Source organism: Pygoscelis adeliae, unplaced genomic scaffold (genome assembly GCF_000699105.1).
Source record: "Pygoscelis adeliae isolate BGI_AS28 unplaced genomic scaffold, ASM69910v1 Scaffold803, whole genome shotgun sequence".
NCBI classification, from domain to species: domain Eukaryota; kingdom Metazoa; phylum Chordata; class Aves; order Sphenisciformes; family Spheniscidae; genus Pygoscelis; species Pygoscelis adeliae.
Genome location: NW_008824537.1, coordinates 69,116 through 79,983, shown reverse-complemented (window position 1 = coordinate 79,983; position 10,868 = coordinate 69,116).

Sequence of the window (10,868 nt, the reverse complement as noted above, 5' to 3'; positions counted from 1 at the left end):
CCTTGGAGAGCCGGGACAGTGGCAGGGGCCTTGAGAAACTCTGGCTCTGTGCAAATGCATTTGAAACCCAGAACTTCTTTTCCGGTCCCCAGTTTGCACCAGCCGGTAGGGATTTAACCCCTTGTTGTTTTGTCGCTTCCACCTCGATCCTGTGTGCAGGCAGGAGAGGGAGAATGGGGGGAGAGCGTCTTGATTGATTCTGCAAATCCCTAGTCAGGAGAAGAAGTCTGATTTACTGAGGCCAGAGGTACTAAAGAGCCCGGACAGGAATTTGCACTAAACCTTTGACACACAAGACATTTCCCTTTCTGGCCAAGACAAACAAAGGAAGGAAGTGTCTGGGACTTTTAAAGCGACCTAGTGGAGACAGGTAAGGGCAGATAAGGGCTGAAGGAAGAGTGGGTTGGGTAAGGGAAGTATCTAGTTTTAAAGATTTGTTTGAGTCCTTAGTATTCTGCAAATCAGACTTAGGGGAGGCGAAGCTGCCTGGGGAAGAACTGCTTGCAGTGGGAGAAACAGGCTAAACATCCCTGAAGTGCTGAGCACAGGGTTTCTATTCGCCCTCCACTTTTTCTCTTTTTCCACATACTTTGCAAAGTTCTCGTGTCCAATGCTTATCCCATGACTAAGGCTTGCAGGATTTTGATACTCTTCAGCTGACCACCATCAGGCTCTGTGAAGTCTCCTGTCAAACGATGCTGGGCTCAGGTGTCTGGGTGATGTCTGCCTGTACCATTCCTGTAGGATCCTACAATTTCTCAGCTTTATTGCTCGGTGTAAAAGATTATTTGCCCCTTTCCAGCACCTGTTCAGATCCTCTAATAAAAAGAACAGCTGGAGCTGTTCCTGCCCAGCAAAAGGGAGAACAACACTATATGATGGAGGCATTGAAAAAAAACCCCACATGATTAATGGAAGGATCAGCTCTTCGTTAATGCTGTTCTCTGTCCCCATGCCACTTGTATGGGGGACGCAGAGGATCCTCATGTTTCTAGTGCTGGGAATGGGACCAGCAAGGAGTCTCCTGTGGGGCAGCAGTCAGGATGAGGCCCGGCTCCTCCTTAGCCATGGCATCTCTGCCTGACTCCGAGAGGGCATCCTGCACCGTTGGCTGCTATGGGAAGCCAGGCATCTCTCCAGCCTGGAAGCAAAAAATCGGTACCTTTCCCAATTTAACGTCACTGATTCCTCATCTCTGCAGCAAAGGATTGCTAGAAGACAGTCCCTGCTGACAGACTTAAAATGCAAGGGTTAACCTTGCCTGTATAGGGTTAATTTTCCTCTCAGGGTTTCAGTTTCTCCTTGGAGTCACCTGTGTGGTGACTCCACAGGTCCCCTGCATGAATCCTTCCCTTAACATTTTGCTCTTTGACCTCAGCTCTTTCCATTCTCCACAAAATTGCTCCAGTTTCTTTTTAACCCTTTTTCTCACTCGGGATGCAACACAGCAATATCGAGTCGCAGCATGGGGCGGCTGCTGACGTTTCTCTCAACAGTACCGCAAAACACAGTATGGGTGGAGGATATATTTTGGCAAGATCCAGGGGCCAGAGGGAGCAGGAAGGTCCTCAGTGCTGTGCCCACAGCAATCCCATGCCACAGAGTCACAGATCCTGCTCCTTGGTCTTATTCTGTTGGGGTATTTTGCATGCTGTGAGTCATTAAATAAAATGCCTGTCCAGGGACCCCAGGGCTGCCAGGGTTCGGACAGGCGCTCTGCTGAGGTTCCTCCGCATGTCCAGTCCAAGATCATGAAAACAAAGCTGCTGCTTTCTGGGTTATTTATAAAGCAAGCTGGACAAATAAACTTTTCCTACCCAGAATGGTCAAGGTTATGAATCCATAGTTCTTTCCTATGGGGACCTTGTTTGTGACTCATTCCCAGCAGCCGCTTGGGGGCTTCCAGTCCATGAGCTGGAAGCGATGAGCCTTTCAAAGCGAGGAATGGCTTGGCAGAGGCAGCTGACGGCTGCCTGCAAGGACTGAGCCCGGTCCATCGTCGTTTGTTACTATTGAGCAAAGACCTGCACAGAAAAGCCATCTGTAATGCAAGCAAATTCTTTTAAAAACCCAGAAAATTGGTTGGAGCACCATCTTGAGGCAGTTTCTGGAAGCTGTGGGCAGAGCATCTCTTGTAAGACATTTCACTGGGCTGGGGGGGATGAAGATGTGGGTGTCCCTCTGTGAGCAGTGCTTGAGGTGACACGCACACCTCATCGGGGAGCGCCGCGCAGCCTCCGGACTGCGGCTGGATCCAGCCAGGCTGAAGAGCTCCCATCCCACCAATACCTACCAGGATACAGCACGACCTTGCGATTCGAGGTCTTTGAATAGCAGGTCATTATCCTATTCTTCCTTTCTTCAGCCGGGTACCTTTGGACAAAGTCTATTTTACTGGCTGTTCTGCCATGTCATCAGCTAATCTGGCAGGTGGCCCCGACATGAGGTTTTTTCTCAGTCAGTCTCTCCTCTGTCCCTAGAAGCCAGGAGGGAGTCCCTTGAGTCATACTTTTTTCCTCTGCTGACTCTAATCTGTGCATTTATGTCATCTGTGTCCGCGGTGTAACTTTTTGCCTGTGTTTCTCTGCTCTTCATTAGTGCTTGTCACTGGAGCGCAGGTGGGTCTGCCTGAAATGAGGAAATGCTTCTCCGTCACTTCTCCAGAAATACTTGGTTTGTTATTACTGTGCTTGAGTTGTTATCGATTGTTCTAAAATTTTCTTTCAAGAACAGTCTGCCTAAGAGTCTGCCTGTATCTTCTGCTGGTTTTGGCCACAACTTTGTTATCCCACTATATCTTTTTGATAGTATTTGGATAGTGCAGAGTGCTGCATCTGTTTGCTCTCTGGAAGTGGAGACTATTATATTTTTTAATTGTGCTGATGCTGAAAAGAGCTGCGATTTCTAAAAAGTGATCGTGTGCCGGCCCTGACATGTTTCACAACTCAACACCAAGCAAACTGGGCTCCGCAGCCTTCAGTGAAGAGACTGGAACTGGTTTTTTTGCAGGGATTTAATTTCTGTAATCTGACCATTTGGCTTGTTCACAAAGATGACTTGATTTTTCAATACGCGCAAGTCCGTGATCAGCTTTCTCCACGGCTGATCAAGGTTTCCTGCACAATGAGTCGACTCTTTGTTGCCGATTCCTGAGGAATTCTTACCAAACGCTGCACAGGCTTAGGAAACCTTTAGCCTCGCTGCGTGTGTCCTAAGCTCCAAGGCCGCTTTGGGGATGCTCACCCTTGGCAGCAGTGGGTTAACAGCTCAGGGCGTACGTTTAAGGGTGATGCATCTTGAAGTGTTGTTTTTCTCTATATGTCCTATGCTCACAATATTAAATAGTTCCTTCCCCTTTGGCCCTGGAGGCTGTTCTGAAAGCTGGAAGCCCAGTGTCTGTTTGAGCAGGGCCTCCCTATCACCAGAATCTGCTTATCTGCAGCTCAAAGGAAATTCTGCTTGGCTGATGTGTTCCAGCTCCGGATGAAACGCCTCCTGCCTGCACACGCAGAGAGTTTCATAAGCGAGGGGCTGAGATGCTGTGAGCTGCTGCGAGGCTGCTTCTCAGGAACTCCGTCTGTGAAAATAATCAGGGGTTCTCATTTCACGCTGTCAGCAATTGCGGGGCCAAAGTCGCCGCTGGGATCATCCGAGCGCCACGGGACTCGTTCAAAGCCTTTAGGGCAAGAGGTTTCAGGGCTTCAGCGCTTTAGAGAGAGGGGGTTGAGGGACTCGATAAATACTTACATGGGGAGCAATGTCTCGGAAATGAAACATCAAATAAAATCCCATCAAATGAAATCCGATCACAAGGACTGAATTAAGCCACTAGAAAGTCTGGGCAGGTTTAAGAGCTCACTTCTGTTGAAAAGGGGGAGGTTTGTATTTTCAAGTGTCTTCGCATCACCTAACGGCATGCCTCAGGGCACAGAGTGTGCTCTTGATGCCGTGCTAAAAATAAACCACTCGGGAAGGCTCTGACAGCCTTCTCCGTACTTCAGGTACTTTGAACTGAAAAAGGAAAAAAACACATAAGAGAAAGTCTTTGTGGGCCACCTGGGTGCCACGTGACCCTGGAGAAGAGTTTGGCCAAGCAGTAGACAGCAGATACAAAGCCAGTGTCCACCGTGGTTGTATCAAGTTGTGTCCCCAAATACGGGCTACAAAGATGCTATAAACACCACGAGTTACCACACCTTTCTTCTTCTTTAATTCAACATATATTTGAAGCCACTAAAACAGCCGGTGGGATGGTACTGGCAGATATACGGAGCACCGTGTCTTTGCCATGCCCCAGTGACAGTTGTTGGCTGAGATATGTCCTGGATGAGAACAAGCAGAAGCGAAGCTTCCAGGAGATGCTGTTGTGAGCGGCTGAAAGCACGTGGGAAAACCTGCCGTCCTGGTGAGATGTCTCGTACAGGATTAGGCCATTGGACTTGTCTGGGTGAGAAATGGCCAACTTCAGCTCCACTGGATAGAGAAGTGAGCAGGGAGCTGTCTTCTCACTGGGTGGAAATTATAGTTTATATAAAACAATTTCACCTCTGTCACTTGGTTTCCTGAAAGCTGATGGAGGAAGAGTCAGAGTTAGGGAGCGATAGAGTTTGTTTTCTTTTTCTAGACGACACTGTATATTTTTATTCTCCCCTTCTTTTTTTTGTGGTTAGATAAAAGTTAGGACAAAAAGACTTTGCTGAATTGGCTCCAAGTTAAAGCCCAAGAAAACAAACTTCAACGTTCAAGGCTGAGAGGTTCAGTGGGTTGTCAAACCCAGTTTTTCTCGCACAGGAAATCACATCATGTAATGTCTTGTTTGTGACTCTGGCCAAGGGTAAAATCCTTCTCAGCAAGGGTGTACTGACATTTCAGAGAGTTAAGTCCCAGGAGAAGCATTTGAAGGAATAGAGATTTTTCAGGAACAAACAATACGGTGGAGATCTGTTTGCAGAAATATCCAGGCTCAGTTTGAGCTATTTCTTCATGAATTAACACTTTTAGAAGCAGCCTTCTGTCTGTAGCTACTTTGCACTACATTTTTCTTATCTTTAATTAGTTAAAATTCCTGACAGCTTCTTGTTTCAAGGTGTATTTTAGTTTCCTGCTTGCAAAAAAAAAAAAAAAAAAGTAATTTTTTTAGTTTCATGGCAATTAAAATTACATTCTTTTCCAAAATATCTACAGAAGCCTCCATCAGTAGAGGCGAGAGAGAACTATCCTCCTGCCCAATCAAGGACCAGTTACATCATTCCCGACCCATTTCTTTAACCTGCTCTTAAAAACTTGCTTTACTTCTATCCTTCCACTTTGCAAGGAAACCACTGAAATTTCTCCTCTGCACAGGGCTCGTCACTCAGTCTTGGATCCACCCTGGAGTGATCTTATCTGAACTGTGTTTCTTTAGCTTGCTCATGTACCGTGTGGAACAGTGTCAAAAGCCATAAAATTCTATTTACTGCCTCTTCTTGGAGCACAGCACTCAGAACATCATTGTAGAAGTAAATTATCTTCGCTTGGGATGGTTGGATCTTGCCAAATTAGTATTGCCTGTTACTCATTTTCTTTGGTGTTCTTCTTTAGGTGCTGACAAATAACGTGTTTAACTGCTTGTTCCACTGTTTTCCCAGATCCCAACACCACATAATTCTCTCCTGATCTTCACTCTCCTTTTTAAGAGAAACCTTTGGCATTTTTCTTGACCATTTTCCATCCTCCCCAGGTTAGTGGAGGCTCCCTTCTCAGCTTTTTCCTACCTGTTGAGTGAATTTAATCTTGCCCAGATAACCTGAAAGTATATAATGTATGTAAGTGCTTTCTAGCCTGTTCTTTCCTCACTGTATTAAGATTTCTTCCCTCTTTACCACTCATGTCAATTATGATGCTTATCTGATCAATCACCCTTTGAAGTTAGACTGACATATTTCGACCTTCTTGGCATTACCCACTATTAGCTTCTTCTCTTGAGAAAGACATAGATCTGCTGTTTCCTTGGTCTCTCCTCTCCACGTACAGAAATTTCTCTGTTACTTACTAGTGAAATAATCTCCTACCCAAGGAAGAATCCAAGGAATTGTAGAATCAGCTATGGTTCATCTCGGATACACCCAGAATAATAGGTTGTCCTGAACTGATTAGTCACAGATGTCTGACGGCCCTTTCATTTTCTTTCCGCTGGACTTTCTATAAGCTCAGCCACATTTTACATTCTTTAAACCCATGCAAAGCACCTAAACATTTCACTGGGGAGGATCTTCTCGCCTACTCTTACCCACAGCTGCTGTTAACTAGTCTAAGTGTACCATGTTCTAGTTGTTTCTAAGTTGTGCAGGAAACAGATTCATCCTTCAATATCTATATTATTTTAATTAACACATTGTTTAAATCATCCACTGACTATTATTCATTCTTTCTACACGTTATGTTGGGTTGTCATCACTTCAGCTTCTCTTCTTTTCCAATTGCTCTCTGAGAGTTTGGCTCAGAACTTGCATATTACTGCTGCAATCTTATCAAAATCTTAACGCCACGATTTCTCGTTACTTTTATGCCACGATAGTAGGACCACATGCCTTTGGACCAGCAGTTGGCTGCTAGAATCAGAGGATCTGATTTTCTCTCACGTTCTGGCTTTCATTAGTTAACAACCCTGCAAATCCCATGGATCCTCTGGTACCCTTTCCTGTGGTCTGGAACTGGGATTCAGCCCCAGCCCTTTTGCCAGAGTTAGGGCCATTTGCTGCCTCCTTCGGCAGCCACAAACGCTCTCAACACAGGAGGCTGCCAGTCCTGGTCATCTCAAAAGCAAGTCACCGCTCACCTCAGCAGCTCTGCTGTCCCACTCCCTCTGCTGACCTACAACGCACTCCAAATCCAGAAAACAAGGAGAGACCCCCCCACCATAGCCACAGAAGACAGATTCCAAATCCAGTGAGAGAAATACAGAATTAGAAAAATAGTTGGTTTGGAATAAAGAAGGCTGGAACATTGTGTCCCCTGCCCCAGGCGGTCCTTGCTGTGGGAAGAGTTAGGACCCGATAGGAACTGAGATTTCTGCAATGCCTCGGCTTCTGAGAAGTGTAGGATTTGGTCTTATTGCTGAGCTATTGCAGCCAGCTGTCTTCCCCACGTGTCCTTCTCCCACCTCCTCATCAATCGTTTCTAAAGAACGAACCAGACACACCCTCCATGCCCCTATTACACTCCCGGCTGAGCCATCCTCAGTCCCCTTGAATGATACGACTGGGTCCTGGCCATTCCCACCCCTGGAAAAACCTCTGCTCCCCGAAGCTCACATTCTTCACTAGCATTGAGCCATCTGAATTAAGCGACAGCTACTGCACACAGCACAAGGAGCACGTCAGTAAAAGCCACTTTCGGCTTTTACTGCCCGTGCTTGCAAGGTAGCTCTGCACTACCCTGTCCTGGGAGATGGCACGAAGGCTACAGCCCCTTGCGGGGAATGAGCTGGGTCAAAATGGAGGAGGAATTGTTAATAGCTCTCTGGATCTGAACTATTCTGCGTGCTTACAGCGGGGCAGGGTTTTTGCTGCTCTCCATTGCCAAGCTGCCTGCCCTAGATCAGACCCTGGTGCTCTGGAGTTTCCCAGCCTTGCTGAGTAGCAAATGCTCTGGGCTTATCACAGCATCAGAGCAGTTGGAAGACAGTTGAGTGTCTCTCTAAGTGCTGATGGAAGGGAAGGCTTTGCTCTTGGAGATAAGAAGCCCTCCCTGAGGAGCCAGGGGAGTTCGTTGGTATCAGAGTGTCTTCCAGCACTTTGCAGACATACCCTTTGTACGTGCGAGATGGTGAGGCGGTCACGTAGACAGCAGACATTGAGGGCTGTGTTTTTGAGGTCAGTTAACTGAACCCCTCACTATCATCTATTTTCTTTTCCCTAGAATTATTTTTCTCTTGTTGATCAAGCCTTTGCGGTGACCTCATTGGCTCACCAAGCTGTAAACAGACAGTCGAAGCCTCGTATTTTTGGAGATAGATTAATTCAGGAGAGATAGGCACTTCAGGAAGGTATTTCAGCCTAAGATTTTGAAATGCTTAACAGCTCCCTTCTTCTGCTCTCTGTGCATGCTTGAGAAGCTGCCCAGCTCTTGCTGCAGGTTATAGAAGACACAGTTTCGTAAGCATCCCCTGTCCAGTTTGGGGAGAACCAGGAGCGTCTGGAGTGAAACTATTCACTGCCAGCTCCAGATGACGCATCCCTGCATCATCCCATGGCAGCAAATCCAGTCGCTGGTGGTTACATGTCATCTGATGCGCATGTATCAGTAAAGCAGAATGTCTAGGCCACCTTTATCTGGAGGAATTCAATAGATCTAATTTCCAGTATCAAGTAATTTGGGTGAGTGTAAGAATCAGGGCATGCACAGAGAGGCTGTTCTCGGCTGTACATTCAAAGCACTTGAAAACAAGGAAGTCAAATATTTTGGTGAGGCAGAGGCTGTTTTTACACAATGTTGCTCTCACAGTTTCAGTATATATTATATGGAAAACATATTTCCTTTTTCATTTTAAACTGGCTGCCCAGTCATTTTCTTGGGCCTTTCATAGCGCAATTGTGAAGAAGGATGAATGCCCTCCACAGGCAGCTCATGCTCTCTAAGGTCCTGCTCTGTTTTCCCTCCCTGTTTGCACCCAAGGGAAACTGCCACATTCCCAAATATAGGTCTTTTCATCCGAATAAGGGGGCGGGGAGGGAAATCGGACTATTGTTAAAAAATAATCCAGCTGCAAAGCAGAAATCTAAAAGTGGTGCAAAAGCATAGCTGCTTATTCACAGGCTGGAGAGAGAATGGCAATGCAGACACCCCCACCGCGTGTCTTACAGCTCATTGATGGAAATCCTCTGCCATCTGCTGGTACAAATTACTAACGCGAAGTCTGTATTTAGAAGCGATTACCTTATACAGTAGGAGAAAATAGGCATCTTTGAAGTATATAAGCCCTTGTCTAGGAGAAAGGTTACCTATTTTGGTCTAGTAAAAGATACTGCAAACCTCTGCCTATCCTCCAGCTTCTGAGCAGGTGGGGACCGCAGGCTTTTGGCCGCATAGCTCTTGGCCAGGGATTTGTGCAGTGACCAAAGCCCTATGAATCAAATGCCTCTGTGCAAGCACTGACATACTGGCAAAACTCTGCTTTTGCCACCTTCTTTCCCTGGAGGAGCGTGTACGTCCACATGCAGAACTGCAAGTAGCACAGCCTGGAGCAGCAGAGTCAATACGACCTGAAAAGGTGTAACAGAAACTAAAATGACCTTTTTATTGCCTGTCTTCTTACTCATAGAAGCCTCACCTGTATTTCAATGCCAATAAGGAAGTTAGGTGCCATTAACAGGAGAAAGGTTTTAAATATTCAGGCTGGGACTCAAACTTTGTCAGGGAAATCCTGCTGCCACACTTCAATGTATTTTTAGTTTTGGCCTTTGCTACGCAGCTGAATCTCCTTGAAATGTCCTAACCCCACAGGCACTGTTTTCGGGAGAACAGCATTTCCAGGCTCTGTCTTTCCTGCTTCATGTTGCAGACCACTCTGGGGGCTCAGAGCCCCTCCATTGTGTCCAAGAAGAATCAGGCTAGGAGTCTGGATTTTTGTTCTTCCTTTTCCGGCTTGATGAAGGACTCTGAACCTGCTGGCCTGTCTGCATTTCCTAACCAGTTCATTTGGTCTTATAAAGATTATTTATTCCTACAGGCCACACCACATCTCTAACTCATAGAATATCACAAGTACAATAGCTATTACAAAGGAAGACAGCCAGGGCTCAACCATAGTCTTGCCCCGTGACAGCAGCAGACTGCTGTGGGTAAAGAAACAAACTTAAGAGAAAGAAAAGCGGATTCATTTCCAAGGCATGGAAGGGGTTAGAGTAGCAAGCAGGTTCAAGCCTTCTCCGTTCCTGAGTAGGCAGCAGAGGAACTTTATGACAGACGAGTGGTTTTCCAAACTCAGGAAACGTCTGGGCCAATAACCAGGATTTCCTTTCAATCAGCTCAGAGAATTCGATCAGAATTATTTCACAGAATGATTTGGGTTGGAAGGGACCTTAAAGATCATCTAATTCCAACCCCCCTGCCATGGGCAGGGACACCTTCCGCTAGACCAGGTTGCTCAAAGCCCCATCCAGCCTGGGCTCGGAACACTTCCAGGGATGGGGAATCCAGAACTTCTCTGGGCAACCTGGGCCAGTGCCTCACCACCCTCACAGGGAAGAATTTCTTCCTTATATCTAATCTAAATCTCCCCTCCTTCAGTTTAAAGCCGTTACCCCTTGTCCTATCACTACAGGCCCTTGTAAAAAGTCCCTCTCCAGCTTTCTCGTAGGCCCCTTCAGGTACTGGAAGGCTGCTATAAGGTCTCCCCGGAGCCTTCTCTTCTCCAGGCTGAACAGCCCCAGTTCTCTCAGCCCGTCTGCATAGGAGAGGTGCTCCAGCCCTCTGATCACCTTCGTGGCCCTCCTCTGGACTCCCTCCAACAGGTCCATGTCCTTCTTATGTTGGGGGCCCCAGAGTTGAACGCAGTACCTCCAGGTGGGGTCTCAAGAGGGCGGAGTAGAGGGGGAGAATCACCTCCCTCGACCTGCTGGCCACGCCGCTTTTGATGCGGCCCAGGATACGGTTGGCTTTCTGGGCTGCAAGCGCACATTGCCAGGTCACGCTGAGCTTCTCGTCAACCAACGCCCCCAAGTCCTTCTCCTCGGGGCTGCTCTCAATCCATTCTCCGCCCAGCCTGTATTTGGGCTTGGGATTGCCCCAACCCAGGTGCGGGACCTTGCACTTGGCCTTGTTGAACTTCATGAGGTTCGCATGGGCCCACCTCTCAAGCCTGTCAAGGTCCCTCTGGATGGCATCCC